The sequence below is a fragment of the Mirounga leonina genome, unplaced genomic scaffold, assembly GCF_011800145.1.
Source record: "Mirounga leonina isolate KUSES-001 unplaced genomic scaffold, KU_Mleo_1.0 Mir_154, whole genome shotgun sequence".
Lineage (NCBI taxonomy): Eukaryota > Metazoa > Chordata > Mammalia > Carnivora > Phocidae > Mirounga > Mirounga leonina.
In genome coordinates, this window is record NW_023270389.1 from 20973337 (window position 1) to 20992597 (window position 19261).

The 19261-nt window shown below is 37.0% G+C and overlaps 1 long non-coding RNA gene across 1 annotated transcript; it reads left to right on the forward strand.

The window, feature by feature from the left end:
- Positions 1-13825: 13825 nt before the first annotated feature.
- LOC118014114 lies at positions 13826-19258 on the forward strand. The gene is made up of 3 exons (XR_004680204.1): positions 13826-14692; positions 15935-15997; positions 18653-19258. It is a non-coding gene; the product is annotated as an uncharacterized LOC118014114 (long non-coding RNA).
- The last annotated feature ends 3 nt before the right edge of the window (positions 19259-19261 follow it).

Below are 19261 nucleotides of genomic sequence, written 5' to 3' on the forward strand. Positions count from 1 at the left end.
TAGAGAGAATCATATACTATGCAATCTTTTTGTCTGGCTTCTTTCACTCACCATAATTATTTTGATATTCACCCATGTCGTTATCCGTATCAATATTTCACTTCTTTACTTTTTTTTTCCTTTTTTAGCTTAGTAGTGTTTCACTGTATGGATATGCCACACTTTTGTTTTTCCATTTATCTGTTGACAGACATTTGGATTGTTTCCAGTTTTTGGCTACTGAATCTGAAGTTGTGAATATTCTTATACAAGCTTTTATAAGGGCATATACTTTCATTTCTCTTGGGTAAATATCTGGAAGTGGATTGACAAGATCAAAAGGTATATATAGGCTTAAGTTTTTTTTAAGATTTTGTTTATTTATTTATTTATTTGACAGACAGAAAGAAAGAGAGCACAAGTAGGCAGAGCGGCAGGCAGAGGGAGGAGAAGCAGGCCTCCTGCTGAGCGGAGAGCATGGACTCGGAGCCTGATCCCAGGACTCTGGGATCATGTCCTGAACTGAAGGAAGACGCTTAACCACTTAATTTTTAAAGAAACTGCAACATTGTTTTCCAAAGTGGTTGTACCTTTTTATATTCCCACTAGTATTACATGAGACTTTTAGCTCCTCTGTATCCTTGCCAACACTTGTTATAGTTTGTCTTTTTAAAAAATTTCAGCTATTCTAGGGCACCTGGGTGGCTCAGATAAGGTTAAGCGTCTGCCTTCAGCTCAGGTCATGATCCCAGGGTCCTGGGATCGAGCCCCGCATCGGGCTCCTGGCTCTGCGGGGAGCCTGCTTCTCCATCTCCCTCTGCCTCTCCCCCTGCTCGTGCTGTCTCTCTCTCTCTGTATCTCTGTGGCTCAAATGAATAAATAAAATCTTTAAAAAAAAATAAAAATTTCAGGTATTCCAAAAGATGTATAGTGGTATCGCATTGTGGTTCTATTTTGCATTTTCCTAACAACTAGTGATATTGAACATCTTTTCATGTACCAGTAGCCATTCATATATCTTCTTTGTTGATGTGTCTGTTCAGATCTTTTGCCCATTAAAAAAATTAGGCTATTTCTTATTATTGGGCTTTAAGAGGTCTTTGTATATTCTGGGTATAAGTCTTTTATCAGACCTATAATTTTTTTTCTTTATTTTATTTTATTAAAATTTTTTTTAAAATTTTATTTTATTATGTTATGTTAGTCACCATACATTACATCATTAGTTTTTGATGTAGTGTTCCATGATTTCATTGTTTGCGTATAACACCCAGTGCTCCATGCAATATGTGCCCTCCTTAATACCCAACACCGGGCTAACCCATCCCCCCACCCCTCTCCCCTCTAAAACCCTCAGTTTGTTTCTCAGAGTCCATAGTCTCTCATGGCAGACTTATGATTTGCAAATAGTTTTTCCTGGTTTGTGACTTTTCATTGTCTTAACAGTGTCTTTCAAAGAGCAGAAGTTTTTAATTTTGATTAAGTTGAATTTACCAATTTGTTCTTTTTTAAATTAGCTTTACTGATGTATATATGACATACAAAGTTGCACATATTTAATATGTACAATTTGATGAGTTTGGACACATGCAAACATCTGTGATACCATCACCACAGTCCAGGTGATAGACACATTTAACACCTCCTGGAGTCTCTGTGGGTCCTTTTGCTTTACGTTGTTTTGTTTGTGGTAAGAACACTTAACATGAGCTCTATCCTCTTCTCAAATTTTGAAGCTCAAAATGCTGTATTGTTGAGTATAGGCACTGCACAGTTGTACAGCAGATCTCTGTAACTTATTCATGTAGCATAACTGAAACTTTATACCCATTGAATAATAGCTCCTCATTTCCCCTCTTTCCAGGCCCTGGCAACCACTATTATATTCTCTGCTTCCAAGAGTTTGATTATTTTAGATTCCTCATATAAATGGAACTATGCAGATATCATCTGTGACTGGCTTATTTCAGTTACTCTATGTCCTTCACATTCATCCATGTTGTCACAAATGGCAGGATTTCCTTCCTTCTTAAGGCTGAATAATATACCATTTTATGCATATAATACATTTTCTCTATCCGTTCATCCATCGATGAACATTTAGGTTACTTCCATATCTTGGCTACAGTGAATAATGTTGCAGTGACCATGGGAATGCAGGTATCTCTTCAAGATACTGATTTCAGTTATTTTGGATGTATACCCAGGAGTGGATTGCTGGATAAGGAAGTTTTTGACGAATCTTCATACTCTTTTCCATAGCTGCTTCAAGTTTGTTTTTTTAGGGATTAGCGTTTTTGTATATGTAAAAAAGCTTTGTCTAAGCCAAGATCACAGAGTTTTCTCTTATATTGTCTTCTAAAAGTTCTATTGGTTTAGGTTTTAAATTTAAGTTTGTGATCCATTTTGAATTAATGCTTATATTTGTTGAGGTATAGATTGAATTATTTTTTTCTTTGGATATCCAATTGTTTTTAGCCCTATTTATTGGAAAAGACCATCCTTTCTCCATGGTAGAAGGTAGAGGAGGGGAGGGACTGTAAAGTATCCTCCAAACTGAGAAGGCACTTTGAGACTGAAAGATGAAGGAGGTAACTTCATACAGTTTACACAGAGTTTTACTCGGGGTAACTTACTGACAGGAAGGATTGGGCAGACGACAATCCAGACCTCTGCAGCTATTCTCCACAAAGTCCAGACCTTGGTCTACAGGTTTTATAGAGTGAAGGGATGCCCAGGAGGGGCACTGTAGTGAGATCAGAGGGTTTGTATGCACCTAGTTGACAGCTAACATTCAGTTAGATCTCGTGGTGCCCCACCTGTGCATCAGTGGGGGGAAAGACTATGTTATCTCTAACAGATTCATGGGAGGCCAAAGCAAGCCTCTCTACCTTCTAGACGTGGGGGTATTTCTAAGGTATGTATATGAATCTCCAAGGGGCCTGGAACATGTAGCCCCAAGAGAGGTCATCGAGTGGACAAGAACAAGATGGAAGGCCAAGGATGGAGTCAGTATTGTCAGCCTTCCTACCTCCACCCCTGACGTCTTTATGGCCAGTACAATCTTTTACATGCCATTTTTCTGTGATGCCCCTACAGCCAGATATCAGGAAGTGACTTGCATCCTTATGCCACAGCAATAATATAGACAAAAGTGTGAGATTAATATACCTGTAAGACAAAATATTTGGAATTATGCTTTCCCAGTGACCTTGTAAAGAGGTGAGCCATCTAGTGAAGGCATTAGCAAAAGAGAGCTTCTTTACACAATCAATAACTTTTTGTGTATGGGACACTTAAGTTCAGCATTCTTTAGACCCAGCAGTCAGAGTGATTGTGAATTTCAACTTAAGTGGTGACAGGGAGATGTTACCTGAGGCAACAGGGAGGGACATCACCAATGTGAGGCTAAGGGCAATAAGACAAACATTTTAAAGGCAATAAATATGGTAAATCTTCATTTAGTAACAACCCAGTAGCTGTTTGGACCCCATGAACCACTACCATCCTGGCTTTTCACCATTACTCATTCTTGAGGGATGGGGTAACAACACTCTAGCTACTTCCTGCTGGAAAGTGGCATAGATTAGGATTTGAGGAATGAAACTGCCTTCCATCCAGTTATAGATACTACCTAGTACGAGGTTGAGCCCCCATCCTTCATAGAGCCATTGTTTCAGAACTCTCATGTATAGTCTTAGATAGCATCTCATTTCACATTTTGTAACCAGGTCACTTCAGCTAAACAGTTGTCTCATTTCAGGAGGCAGTCCCACAGGTGGGCTTTCAAAGTCAGGCCTTTAGGTAGAAAATTAGCCGGATATGCAAGGAAACCAGAAGAATTCAAGATCCAGCCCAGTTTTATATGTAAACAAGAGACATTCAAGGACAGTTCATCAGAACTCGAATCTAACACCCATAAAAGTGTGTTACTGAAACACAGTTTTTTTTTCTCTTTAAAGTCACCCTCATTTCCATCAAAGATAGCCAAACTAAGACGAATCTGTTTGTGAAACAAGTTCAGTTTTAAAAAACTTGGTCTAATTATTTACATAAGTACAGCAAGAATAGTGGCTGGCCATATAGGCTCTTTTAAATCAGCTTTGCTGGAACTTTCCATAAGGAATTTCAGATTAAACATTTAACAGCCTTTTGAGGCTAAGAACCAAGAGAAATACTTGTCATCAGATTTGCCTGCAATACTATACATTTGGGTTACTTCCTTTCTTCTCCAGGTCCCCAAAATATTCTGAGATTCCTGAGCCTGCCAGGAAGTGACCTTCCTTACTCACCTGGTAAGGCCCCTAGGAACCATGTAAGTTAGGTACCAGGCTGATTTTTCAAGGGGCTTCATTAGCTCCACAAAGTCAACCTTAGCTCCTTAAAGCTACCTGGTCATGTCTGAGTCTATGCATGCCTCTCTCAAATATGACATTCTGGTCAAAGCCTTGGTAATATGACCAATGTTTCCAATGGTGTCCTGTTATAGGACCACAGATTCTTACCGAACTTAAGCAAATAACTGTAATTGCCATGAAAATAAGAATACTCCTCTCCTGCTCCATCAGCCCCTCCCCCTCCTCAAATAAGTAAATAAATCTTAAAAAAATATAAAAGAAAGAATACTCACTGAGGAGTTTCCAAATTTTGGAGACCAGGTAGGGAGAAAAAGATAACTCTTTCCTTAAATCTGGAGGAGTAAACATTAGAGAACTAGGAATGTTTTAAACAAGAGTCAAAAAACTATAATCATTTTCCTCAATTCATTCAGTCTTGTGTTAATAATTCTTGTTCTGTTTGAATGCAGTTTTCCATTAGTTCTGGAAATTCTTATTCAGCTTGGTTTTATGATCCTCAGGTATAAGAAACCTGTATTTGTCAAAAGTTCTCTCCATGAATCTTCTTGAAGATGAAACACATTTAGCAAAAGCATCAGAACAATAACTGTAAATGACAAAAGACTCAAAAATGGCCTTGGTTGAAGATCTGATGAAAGTTCATTATAATGCAATTGACAAGAAAATTTGTTTATTTTCTGTGACATACACTTCAGTAATTAGAATTACAAGTGATGACATTATACCAGGACATATCAAAATCTTAGGAACTTTATATGATTTCTAGAATAGTTATAGAATTCTTCCAGATAATATAACCTAAGAAGGTTTATCATCACTTATTTGACGTTACTTCCCATGTAGCTTGACATACCAAGACTAATTAATCAAGAACTTCATTTAGAATTTGAATTTGGGGAAGTTTGTTAAAAATATCAGAAGGTTTTAAAGCACATGCCTAAATAGGAGCACAGATCATTATAAAACTTAATTACCTAATTAACCAAGGTGATAGTAAGAGATTCTTAAGGCAAATATAGAAGGTGACACAGTTGTTAGCAAAACTTAGTTCTTTTAATATTGATAAGATTCAGTTTTCTTAAGTAATTGAAGACCTGATAAAGATAAAATATAGAAACTGTTTTGTTTTTTTTCTGGGCAAAGAGAAAAAAACGTTTGTTTACAATTTCTTATCAGGAGTAGACCAATAATCTACAAAAACTTTATCTTAACAGAGAAAAAACAAATTCTAATCTTATACCAGTACTTTTAAATCTCTTTCATTCCAGTCTTTGTCCTGACCATGCATAAAATTCTTTTCCAAAGATTCCTATTTCACAAACTTCCTACAACTTTTTTTTTTTTAGATTTTGTCCTAAGTTTTCCCTCCAAACAGCCAGTCTCATTTTAGGAAAAAATTATGTCCTCAACAAAAATGTATTCCCCCTTTTCATACCTTTCTTACCAAAAACACATACCTTACTACTTCTTCTTCTTTTTTTTTTTTAAATAGGTTCCAGGCCCAGCATGGACCCCACCATGGGGCTTGAACTCATGACCCTGAGATTAAGATTTGAGCTGAGATCAAGAGTCAGAAGCTTAACCAACTGATCCACCCAGGTGTCCCACATGCCTTCCCTTGTTTGCATACAGTTGTTTCCCTTATTATTTCTAGTTGTTTTAATTACATTTATTAGAATTCTTACGGCTTAGAAACTTTACTTCAGTGAAAACTAAGTAGTAAGCAATTGTGAACTGTCTGTAAGTTACACCAGAATTCTTTGGGATTGGCAAATTTATGAATATATTTTATAATTTCCAGAAACATGTTCTTTTTTATAATTTTAATATTGATAACTCTGAATACATGTCTATTAAAACAACAACCTTAAATTAGCTTTAATACTAACTATTTTTCCAAATACTAAGTATTTACTAAGATGGCATGAACTTGAAAAGCATTTGGGTTAGTTTCCTTCTTTCTGAGTTTTAGAATGCCCAATTCTTGTAAGCGCTTGCCTTTATCCCAATTAAATAGAGCTCTTTTACAAAGTAGTTTTAGCAATACCATTCAGAGGTCAAAAAATCTCTCATGTTTACAACCTACATATGTGGATACACACAGAGACAGATGTAAAACCCTATAGGTACAATATTTATGGAGAAGATTTTCAAGATTTGTGTTTGTACCTGTACCTGAAATTAGTCTTGAGGTGACTGTGCTCGAGTTTGAACACAAGAGCCATCTTACGAGTTTGTATTTTGAAAAAAGTCTTCTTCCCACCCCACTCCACCATTTTTTTTTCCTTCAGTGTCAGGTGATTGTGGGCTATGTTTACATTTCAAAGACAGGACAAGTTGTATAACTTAAAAGAGGTGGAGAAAGAACACAAGTTTTCCCCAAAAAGGACTTTCGTTTCCTGAAGCCAATAATTTACAAGCCTTTAAGATAAATAGGGGAAGATTTGGGATCAGAAAAGGAATAGGTGACCTTTGGGGGTGGATTGCCTCTAGAGTTGCATTTCTAGCTTTGTAAAGTTTTGTAAGATAAGGAAAGCTGCTTCTAAAACTTCAAAGAACTGGGTTGCAAGTTAAATAATGTTATAAGTTGATCTACTCAGCTGATTCCATTTTCCTCAATTTGCCTCTTCCTCTCTGGGTACATCTTACTCGTTTCCTGCCAGGATAGCATCCTGTCAGTGTTTTTAGAAGCTTCGAAATACCAATCGAAATATGCATCCCACTCAGATTGTTTAGTTCAATAGCCAGCTTTTTCTCAAGTTGGGTCCACAAATACAGTAATTAGGTATTTTAAAGAATCCTCATTTAGGCCATTTGAGAGTTGAAACCATCCCTAGTATAATCCTTTAAAAACCTTTCTTTTGACCTCCTTCACCCAGGGATTTCTAGGCTCAATTTGAACAAGCATTGAATCCCACAGGGCGTTTACCCAAGGGGTCTTCTAAAACGTTTTCCCCAGCGTTCCTTTAGTCTTTGCAATTAACAAAACACAGAGCATTAATTATTGTGGCAGAGCCAGAGCTCACTTATCTGCCAGTCCCTTCAGGTGCTGAACAAAGGATGTTCAGGTGGCCACTTCACCTCTAAGGTTGTGGGATAGATGAGTTCGGTCACCAGGGATCAAGTGGGATGGTCCTCGTGGAGAACCCAAGGTGACCAGTTGTCCAGAGTCAGCGAGCACCACATGAGCTGCTGCTGCCGCCAACTGCTTTGCTCCTGCTCCCAGACCACCCAGGCACACAAACCACCGACATGCCCCACCTGGGTGGCCAAAATTTATAACCGAACTTAAAGGGCTTATCCTTTGGGGTACATTAAATTCAACATAACCCAAAGGAGTGTTGAAAGCAAAGAACTTTTTACCACTTTTTACAAGCAGGGAGACAGGGAGATAGCTCTCAAAGCACCGTCTCTTTACTCATAATTCCTTTTCTGTGGAGTCTTGTCTGGCACAGAGCATGGGGGTGGGGGTGCTGGTCAGCTTGGGATTTCCCCCATGGACAGGGGGCTTTACCCTCCTGGCCCCTTGACCCACACTTGTTTCCTTTTCCGTCTCCTGCCTGGCTCGCCAACTGGTAGAACGTGGAAGAGGGGAGGGACAGTAAAGTATCCTCCAGACTGAGAAGGCACTTCGAGACAGAAAAAGCAAAGCAGGCAACTCCATACAGTTTACATAGAGTTTTATTCGGAGAAACTTACTGACAGGGAGGATCGGATGGATGTCAATCTGGAGCTGTGCAGCTATGCTCTGCAAAGCCCAGACCATAGTCTATGGATTTTATTGAGTGAGGGGACGCCCGGAGGGCATTGTAGTGAGATCAGAGGGTTCCCATGCACTTCTAAGGGTTTGCATGCTCTTAATTGACAGCTAACATTTGATTAGATCTCGTGGTGCCACCTGTGCATTAGGAAGGGGAAAGACTATGTTATCTCTAACAGATTCATGGGAGGCCAAAGCAAGGTGCTCTACATTCCAGCCTTGGGAAGCATTTCTAAGGTATACACATTAATCTCCAAGGGGCCTGGAATATGTAGCCCCAGGAGAGGCCATCCAGTGGGTATGAACAAGACGGAGGGCCAAGGATGTGGTTAGTGTTGTCAGCACTCCTGCCCTCCACTTAATTGCCTTTGGTCCTCTGTCGAAATTTAGTTGTCCATATATGTGTGGATCTATTTCTGGATTTTACAATCCAGAATTCCTTTCATTTATTTGTCTGCATGTATGTCATTATTGTACTAACTTGATGATGGTAGCTTTATAATAGGTCTTGAAATCAGATAATGTTAATCCTCCAATTTGGTCTTTTTAGAATTATTTTGGCAATTTATAGGTCCTTTGCATTTTCATAGGAATTCTGGAAACTGTCAGTATCTACAAAAACCCATGCTGAGATTTTGGTTTTGATTGTGATAGGTTATACATCAATTTGGGACAACTGAAATACTAACAATATTGAATGTTCCACCTTATTACAAGGCATAGCTCTCTGTTTACTTAGATCTTTAATTCCTCTCAGTGGTGTTCTGTAGTTTTAAGGGTGCAGGTCTTTGCCATGTTTTGGCAGATTGGTTTATCCTTCAGCATTTCATGTTTTTTTGATTCCATCTTTAAAAAGAAGAGTTTTGTTTTGTCTTTTTATGAGCAATTTTAGGTTCACAGCAAAATTGAGCAGAAAGTTAGAGGAGTTCCTGTATGCTCCCTATCCCCATATACACACGGTCTTCCTCACTATCAACATCCCACACCAGAGTGGTACATTTGTTACAACTGATGAGCCTACACTGACACATCATAATCACTTATAGTTCATAGTTTATACTGGAGTTCATTATTGGTGTTGTACATCCTATGGATTTTAGCAAATATATAATGGCATTTATTCACCATTATAGTATTATACAGAAAGTTTCATTGCCCTACAAATTCCTTGTACTTCATGATTCATCTCTCCTTCCCCACTAACCCCTGGCAAACATTGATCTTTTTACTGTCTATAAGTTTTGCCTTTTCGAGAATGTCATATATATTGGAATCACAGTATATAGCCTTTCCAGATTGGCTTCTTTCACTTAATAATACACAGTTAAGTTCCCTCCATATCTTTTCGTGCCTTGATAGTTCATTTCTCTTTAGTGCTAACTAATACTTTATTGTCTGGTGTGCCACAGTTTGTTTATCCATTCACTCGCTGAAGGATATCTTGGTTGCTTCTAAGTTTTAACAATTATGAATAAAGCTTCTATACAGATCCTGATGAAGGTTTTAGTGTGAACATAAGTTCTCAGGTTCTTTGGATAAATATGATAGAGCATAGGATCATATGGTAAGAATATGTTTAGCTTTGTAAGAAACTACCAACTGTCTTCCAAAGTGGCCATACCATTTTGCATTCCCACCAGCAGTGAATGAGAGTTCCTGTTGCTCCACATGTTCTCCAGCATTTGGTGTTGTAAGTGTTCTGGATTTTTGCCATTCTAATAGATGTGCAATGTTATCTTGTTGTTTTAATTTACAATTTCCTAAACATGTTTCATGTGGACCTTCTTTTCATATCTTCTTTGGTGAAGTGTCTGTTCAGATCTTTTGCCCATTTTTTAATTGGGTTGTTAGTTTTCCATTGTTGAGTTTTAAGAGTTCTTTGTATATATTGTATAACAGTCCTTTATTAGATATGTGTTTTTGCAAACACTTCCACCAGTCTGTGGCTTGTCTTCTCATTCTCTTGACAGCATATTTTTTTTTTTTTAAAGATTTTATTTATTTATCTGACAGAGAGAGACACAGCGAGAGAGGGAACACAAGCAGTGGGGAGCGGGAGAGAGAGAAGCAGGCTTCCCACCTAGCAGGGAGCCCAGGACCCTGGGATTATGACCTGAGCCAAAGGCAGACGCTTATCGACTGAGCCACCCAGGCACCCCCTCTTGACAGTATCTTTTGCAGAGCATAAGTTTTTAATTATAATAAAGTCCAACTTATTAATTCTTCCTTTCATGGATGATGCCTTTAGTGATTTATCTAAAGAAGTCATCACCAAACCCAGGGTCCATTAGATTTTCTCCTACCTTATCTTCTAGGAGTTTGAGAGTTTTGTATTATACATTTAGATCTATGAATCATTTTGAGTTAATTATTGTGAAGGGTGGGAGTTCTATATCTATATTCATTTTGTACAAATGGGTATCTATTTGTTCTAGTACCATTTGTTGCAAAGACTATCTTTTTTCCACTGAATGGCCTTTACTCCTTTGTTGAAAATCAGTTGATTATATTTATCTGGGTCTATTTCTGGACTCTCTATTTTGTTTCACTGATCTATTTGTCTGTTCTTTTGCCAATGCCACAGTGTTTTGATTACTGTAGTTTTATAGTGAGTCTTGAAATGGGGTGGTGTCTGTCCTCTGACTTTGCTCTTCCCTTCAGTGTTGTGTTGGTTATTACGGATCTTTTGCTTCTCCATATAAACTTTAGAACCAGTTTGTCAATATCCACAATAACTTGCTGGGGTTTTGATTGGGGTTTCTAGTTTTATTTATATAGAACTTGTTCATATTTTGTTAGATTTATACCAATGCAGTTCACTTTGAGGGGTGCCAATGCAAATGGTAGTATATTTTTAATTTCTGATTCCATTTATTCATTGCTGTTATATAAGGAAGTAATTGACTTTTGTATGTTAACTTTGTATCCTGAAACTTTGCTATAATCATTTATTGGTTCCAGGGAATTTTTTTTTTTTTTGTCAATTCTTTGGATTTTCTACATAATCATGTCATCTGCAAACAAAGACAGTTTTATTTCTTCCTTTCCAATCTGTATATCTTTTATTTGTTTTTCTTGTCTTGCTGCATTAGCCAGGGCTTCCAGTGTGATGGTGAAAAGGAACAGTGGAGAGGAAATCCTTGTTTTGTTCCTGATCTTAGTGGGAAAGCTTCTAGGTTCTCAACATTAAGTCTGATGTTAGCTATAGGTTTATGAGGGTTGGTATTATAAATAGGTATTGAATTTGTCGATTTTTTTCTCCATCTATTGATATGATCATGTAATTGTTCTTCTTTAGCCTGTTGTGATAAATTATATGAATTGATTTTTTTCTTTCTTTCCCCCAGCTTTATTGAGGTATGATTGACAAAAACAGTACATATTTAGGTTGTACAAAAATTTTAAAGGTGTACAATGTGATGATTTAATATACATGAACATTTTGAAATGATTACCACAATCTAGTTAACATATCCATCATTCACGCAGGTCTGTGTGTGTGTGTGTGTGTGTGTGTGTGGTGAGAACATTTAGGATCTACTCTTTTGGAAGATTTCAAGTATATAATACAATATTACTAACTACAGTCACTATGCTGTATGTCATATCTTCAAGACATATCCATCCTGCATAACTATATAACTTTGCATAACTGTATAACTTTCATAACTGCATAAACTTTGTATCTTTTGATCAACACATCCCCGTTTCCCTCACCCTGCAGCTCCTAGTAATAACTGTTCTACTCTTTGGTTCAGTGAATCTGCCATTGTTTTTTCTTTTTAGATTCCAAATATAAGTGAGATCATTTGGTATTTGTCTTCCTGTATCTGACTTATTTCTTAGTTTCTGGCTTACGTCCTCTGTGTTCATTCATGTTCTCACAAATGGCAGAATTTCTTTCTTTTTATGGTTAAATAATGTTTCACTGTGTGTGTGCATGTGTGCCTGTATGTGCGCGCATGTGTGTGTGTGTGTGTGTGTGTGTGTGTGTGTGAGAGAGAGAGAAGCATTTAAAATCCATTTATCTATAGATGAGCACATAGGTTGTTTCCATTATCTTGGCTATTATGACTAATGTTGCAGATGAACATGGAGTACAGATATCTCTTTGAGTTATTAATTTCATTTCCTTTGGATATATTCCCAGAAATGGGGTTGTTGGATCATACAGTAGTTCTATTTTTATTTTTTTTGAGGACTTTCCATAGTGCCTGTACCAATTTACATTTCCACCAACAGTATACAAGGGTTTTTCTTCATACCCTTGGCAACACTTATGTCTTGTCTTTTTGATAATAGTCATTCTGACAGTGTAAAGTGATACTTCATTGTGGTTTCGATTTGCATTTTTCCCTGATGATTAGTGATGTTGAGCATCTTTTCATGTACCCATTCACCATCTGTGTGTCTTCTTTGGAAAAATGTGTATTCAGGTCTTTTGTCCATTCTTAAATCAGATTATTTGGGTTTTCTAATCTTTTATTTTTGCTATTGAGTTGTGTGAGTTCCTTATATATTTTGGATATTAACTTCTTATCAGATATATGGTTTGCAAATATTTTCCCCATTACGTTGATTGCCTTTTATTTTGCTGATTGTTTCCTTTGCTGTGCAAAGCTCTTTATTTTGGTATAGTCCCATTCCTTGATTTTTACATGCATTGTGTATACTTTTGTTATCACATATGTTAATTGATTTTTTGAATGTTGAACTGGCCTTGCCTACATGGCATAAATCTCAGTTTGTCATGGGGTATGATGCTATTTTTTTCAATGATAAATTTCAGTTTCTAACGGTTTGTTTCTAGTATATAGAAATACATTTGGTTCGGGACGCCTGGGTGGCTCAGTCGGTTAAGCTGCTGCCTTCGGCTCAGGTCACGATCCCAGTGTCCTGGGATCGAGTCTCACATCAGGCTCCTTGCTTGGCAGGGAGCCTGCTTCTCCCTCTGCCTGCCTCTCCCCCTGCTTGTGTTCTGTTTCTCTCTCTCTGACAAGTAAATAAAATCTTTAAAAAAAAAAAAAGAAATATATTTGGTTCTTGTATGTGGATCTTGTATATTGATCCTGTAATCTTGCTAAACTGATCTTTAATTCTAGTAAGTTTTTTATAGAATCCATTGTATTTTCTATGTAGATAATCATGTCAGTGTTGGTGAGTTTGCAGCCAAAGACTCGAGGGGGACCCTCTGCAATCTTCAGAGCTCTTTTTCTGTGCATTTCTCTACTTTAGGGTACTCTACCCTACAAACTCCAGGCACTTTGGCTTCCCAAGCTTTCAGATCTCTCTTATCATCTCAGGGAAACTGATGGGCTCTATCTGGGTTCCCTTACTCTCTACCATGGCCTGAAAATGTTTTGTAGTAAAGTCATAGGATTTGTTACCTGTCCCTCAGGGACCAAGATGTTCAATGTCTTGAAAATTGTTGTTTCATGTATTTTGTCTGTTTTTTTGAGTTGTTTTCTTTTGGGGGAAGGGTAATGCAAATCTGGTTTCTCTTACCCCTTCTTGGCCAGAAGCTAAAACGTGAAGATAACTTCCTATGTAAGAATGTATTAGTGTATTTCAATTTTTATTAAAGGAAGCACTGTATTTATTTTACTTTATTTTATTTGAGAGAGAGAGAGAGAGAGATCATGAGCAGGGGGGAGGGATAGAGGGAGAAGCAGACCCCCTGATGAGCTGGGAGCCCAATGTGGGACTCGATCCCAGGACCCTGGGATCATGACCCGAGCTGAAGGCAGATGCTTAATGGACTGAGCCACCCAGGCACCCAGGGAAGCACTATGTTTTGTATTTATGTGCTATACTTTATACATTGTTTCCTTATTGAAGGATATTTAGATTGTTCCACTTTGTTTTCTTTACAAATGAGATGTAATGCATGTTCTCAATATTATCTGAATTGCACTGAATTTTGCATGAAATGAGTACTTACTGAGATACTTAAAATTGTATTCATATCAGCAAAACTGAATGCCTAGTACTTGGCCAGAATTATATTAAGCAATATATATAATCATATTGAGAATTCTTATTTAAAGACACAATACTTAAGAGAATTAAAGCATAAAGTGAAATAATAAGAATACACAGCCACCTTCAGTTTATCCAGAGTCTTAGGGGAATTGGGTATGCTGGATAAATGCCTTTTTTGGACATTGGTAAGGCTAAAAAATGAGGTAAAAAATGATTTGAACTCAACCTAATTGAAATCCTGAAAACTGTATTATATACTTCCTAACTTTAGTATAAAGAATAAAATTAAATAATTTAACCATATCTTGATGATTCACAATCATTCTTATAAACACAAATGCATATATGCTGATGTAGAAGTTGTGGGACATTGAGATGAATCAGTACTGGCAAATGCCATCAGGATTAGGTAGAATGTCCATGCATTTTAGCTGACTTCCTGGTAGAATGTCTCTTTTCTTTCAAGTACTTTCATAGTGCACATTTTAGCTTAGACTTAGTATATCAGTTATTAGAGTGGTTTATATTTATATCTTTTCATTCTGCTATATTTTTAGTTCCTGGAAGGCAGGAACACCCTGTTCGTCATGTTTTTAAACCCCACAGTTCCTGGGTAAGTATTGGATATGATTAATTTAGGAGGACTTAGGAGAATAAGAAATTTCAAACTCTTTTCTGATGAATTGGGATATAAATACATAAGTTAAAACAAAATATTGAAAAGGCTAACAGTCCAATATTACAACAAGACAAATAGTTTATATCTTAATCTGAAATTTATCTCTGTACATTGCTGAAAGTTTAGTAATGTGTATGTGGACCAGCAAGAATATACAAAGAGAGTGAGAAATGAATAGATTGGGAAAAGGAATCTCTCCAGTCACTCTAAGGATAGAGAAATTTTACCTTTTGGCTTCTCAGGAGGAAGAGGAAAAAAAACTTAGGTTTGAGTGTGTTGTGTCTTCTTTCCCATCTGATGTATTGTCATAAGGTCAATGAGAGAGGGAAATTCTAATGTAGTCTAATATAGTAGTTGAGGCAAAAAAGACTCTAATATAGTAATTAATTAGTTGAACAAATTATATATTGAGCACTTACTATTCAGTTATCACTTTGCTAGCAAAATTCAGAATCCACTTTTTAGGTGTTTGCTAACTAGCCATGGTTTACTTCTTCTGAAATGGATTTTTTCTTTGGGATCAAGAAGATAAACCCTAACAAGGATGAATTGGAAATTAAGATATAAGGCACTTCTCAAAGATTTTCCTTTACACTAGGAGTAATTTTTGCTTTGGCCATTTGAAAAGTAAATATGGAAAAAAAGATAGCAAGTCCCTAGTTTGAGAGAGATAACCTTTAGGAAGATTTTGATATACGTTGACAAAACTACCATCTGCATTTTAAATTTTATTCATAATTTATGATTGCTACCCCTGCTCACCTTCCAAGCAAGGTCTAAACTAAAAGGGAAATATTTTTCCTCTTTTCTTTTATCTTATGTGTATTGAAACAGTTGTATTTTAAAATTTCAAAGTACAGAGCATAGCTGGATCTCTTTTTTTTTCTGTGGGGATTACTTACACATCCCAGAAAGAGGTGTGAAGTAGGCTACAGGAAAGATGTACTGCAGAAGAAAAAAGCATAGTGAGAAGCATGATGATATTGTTTCCAAATTTTTAACCATATACTTTGGCAGGAAAAAAAAATGATCTTAGAAAAATGATTAAGAATACAGATGGTTCCTAGCTTATGATGGTTCAGCTTATGATTTTTAGACTTAACAATGATGCAGAAGCAACCCACATCCATAGAAACCATACTTTGCATTTTGAATTTTGATCTTTTCTTGGGCTAGGCGTATGCGGTAAAATATTCTCATGACGCTGGACAGCTCCCAGTCAGCCTTGCGCTCACAAAGGTAAACAACTGATACAACTATGACCATTCTGTACACATATAACATTCTGTTTTTCACTGTATTCAATACATTACATGAGATATTCAGCACTTTATTATAAAATAGACTTTGTGTTAGACAATTTTGCCCAGCTGTAGGCTAATGTAAGTGTTCTGAGTTTATTTAAGGTAGGCTGGGCTGATCTATGATAACAGGTAGGTTAGGTGTATTAAATGCATGTTTGATTTATGATGAATGTATTGGGATATTGGGATGTAATCCCATCATAAATTGAGGTAGATCTGTACTGAATTCAACGCTCTCTTTTTAATCTGCTGACTTCTAAATGCAAAAGATTCTATTTTAGAACAAATCCTTCACCGACAAATTTTCTTTCCTGATACATTTTGGTATGTGGTTAATTTTATAAATTGCCTAAAATATAACATCTTTCCATTTTGCTAACTCATTGATTCCGTTTTGTAACAATTGAATCAAGGCCTGAATGAGAGGATAATAAAGATAGGGTAGATTAAGAATAAGTACTTCAAACAATGGAAAAGAGTTATTTCAACATGTTCTTTTCTTGCCACAACACACTCAGATAGGCACGTCTGGATCTTGACTTTCTGGAAAAGTTATGGAGATGTAAAGCAACAAATATTATACACAATTATACCACTGTACCTTTAACCAATGTCTCCCCATTTTCTCCTCCCCAATCCCTACCCCTGCAATTACCTTTCTATTCTCTGTTTTTATGAGTTTGACTCCTTTACATTCCACATACAAGTTAGGTGAGATCATGCCGTATTTGTCTTTTTGTGTCTGGCTCATTTTACTTAGTATAATGTCTTCCAGGTTCATCCATATTGTTGCATGTAGCAGGATTCCCCACCCCCCTTTCTTTAAGACTGAATAATAGGCTGAATAATACTCCAGTGTGTGTGTGTGTGTACAACAATACATACAAACACACACACACACACATATATATATATACACCACATTTCTTTATTCATTCTGTTGGTGGGCATTTAGGTGGTTTCCATATCTTAGCTATTGTGAGTAATACTGTAGTGAACATGGCAGTGCAGTTATCTCTTCAAGAAAGCACTATTATTAGGGCACCTGGGTGGCTCAGCTAGTTAGGCATCCAACTCTTGATCTCAGCTTAGGTCTTGATCTCAGGGTTCTGAGTTCAAGCCCTGCGTTGGTCTCTACTCTGGGCATGGAGCCTACTTAAGAAAAAAAAGAGAAGGCACTATTTTTTTTTTTTTAAGATTTTATTTATTTGACAGAGAGAGACACAGTGAGAGAGGGAATATAAGCAGGAGGGGTGGGAGAGGGAGAAGCAGGCCTCCCGCCAAGTAGGGAGCCCGATGTGGGGCTCGATCCCAGGACTCTGAGATCATGACCTGAGCCGAAGGCAGACGCTTAACGACTGAGCCACCCAGGTGCCCAAGAGAAGGCACTATTATTAAATATATCTTCTTGCTAACTAAGACTATTTACGGATTTTTAACCCATCACTTGAAGAACATAATGACTAATATTACCAGCATCATCACTTAGTCTTCATTCGATTTGGTCATTTGGACTGTTACTCATGATACTTGAATCATGATGGTTCAAGTATCAGGCCAATGGAGATGACTGGTTGTAAAATGATTGTCAGTGGAGGGGCACCTGGGTGGCTCAGTTGGTTAAGTGTCTGCCTTCAGCTCAGTCATGATCCCAGGGTTGTTGGATTGAGCCCCACATTGTGCTCCCTGCCCAGTGGGGAGTCTGCTTCTCCCTCTCCCTCTGCTTCTCCCCCTGCTTGTGCTCTCTCTCTCTGTCAAATAAATAAAATATTTAGAAAAAATAAATAAAATAAAATGATGGTCAGTGGATCCTGAGGTTCTGTGGATGTGTCTCAAGTGTCAGCAAAGGGGAGCAGCCAAAGTCTAAGTGGGCAACCTTGTCCCTGGCCCAGGGTTTGAATTAGAGCAATTTCACATTTATCTGTTTTATATTTTGGGATTCTACAAAAGTCTTCTTTGAAAAAAGTTTTCCTTTTCCTGTACAAAGAAAATACTTGAAAATTTACGCTATAAATGCCTTGTTGTGGTCTCTTTATCTCTCCTTTCTTAATAAAAATTTATCCATGGGTAAAACTAAAATGAAAATGGAACCAAATACAAAATCAGCACCAGAAACACTATAATGATTCATAATTGCTGTAGTTATTAATGGCATATCATTAATGATAGCTCACTAAGGGATGTGGCAGAGGAAATATAAATTGCAGGTTATGTCTAATTCTCTTTACCTGCAATTTCAGCTATTTCTTCCAATTTAGAAAGCAGATAGGAAAGCAAGTGAGTGAGAGAGTGATACTATTCAGGGGATAACCTTGAATCTATTCTAATTTAGAAGAGAAAGTAAATCATTTGTATGATCGACATCCTAATTATTACTATTAAAAGTATTTCAACACCTCTCATTACTAATGACATCACAGTGTTTGAGGATTTTCTAGGGTAAGGAGCTGAGAGCAAGAAGTCACTGCACTGATTTTAAAATATGAAATTTTTGGATTGCAAGGGATACATTCTGTTGAGGACACCTTAGATTTTTGAGGTATAATAGCTCTTATTCCATATTTATTTATTTTTATCATAATCTCAATAGAAGATAATCTACGTGGCAAGAGAGAAAACATCCTTGGAGGATGACTGGTGATTCTGCCTCACAGGATTGGTGTGAGAATCTCATGAGGTCCTCTGTGAACGATGCCCATAAGGAAACAGTTCTTAGTCCCCTGGAGTGAGAGGGAGAAGGCATAGCTCAGATAAGCAGCGTAGCCAGGAAGAGTGAGGGACTGGAACCTGATTAATAAGTTAATTGAAATGAAACTAAACAGCTTGTTTGTAGTAATACAATCTTCAAAGCACAGTTTTGTAAGGGATTTGGATCTGTAGGAAAAGTGGGATTTATGCTAGAAATAGAATCAAGAGGGTAAGAATCTGTACTGTTACTAGAAATTAATAGGCCAAGGCTGTGCATATTCTCTTCAGGAATAACTCATGGATTTACAAGTGACTTATTAAATTAAAACTGTTACCCCCTAACTGTGCTAGTAAGCTGTGACAGCAGAGTGTGGGCTAGGCCTGGGGACATAATACACGGAGCATGACACCTGGAGGATACTTTCAATAACCTGACCCACCTTCCTTTTTTATTTTATTTTATTTTATTTTATTTTATTTTATTTTATTTTATTTTATTTTATTTTATTTT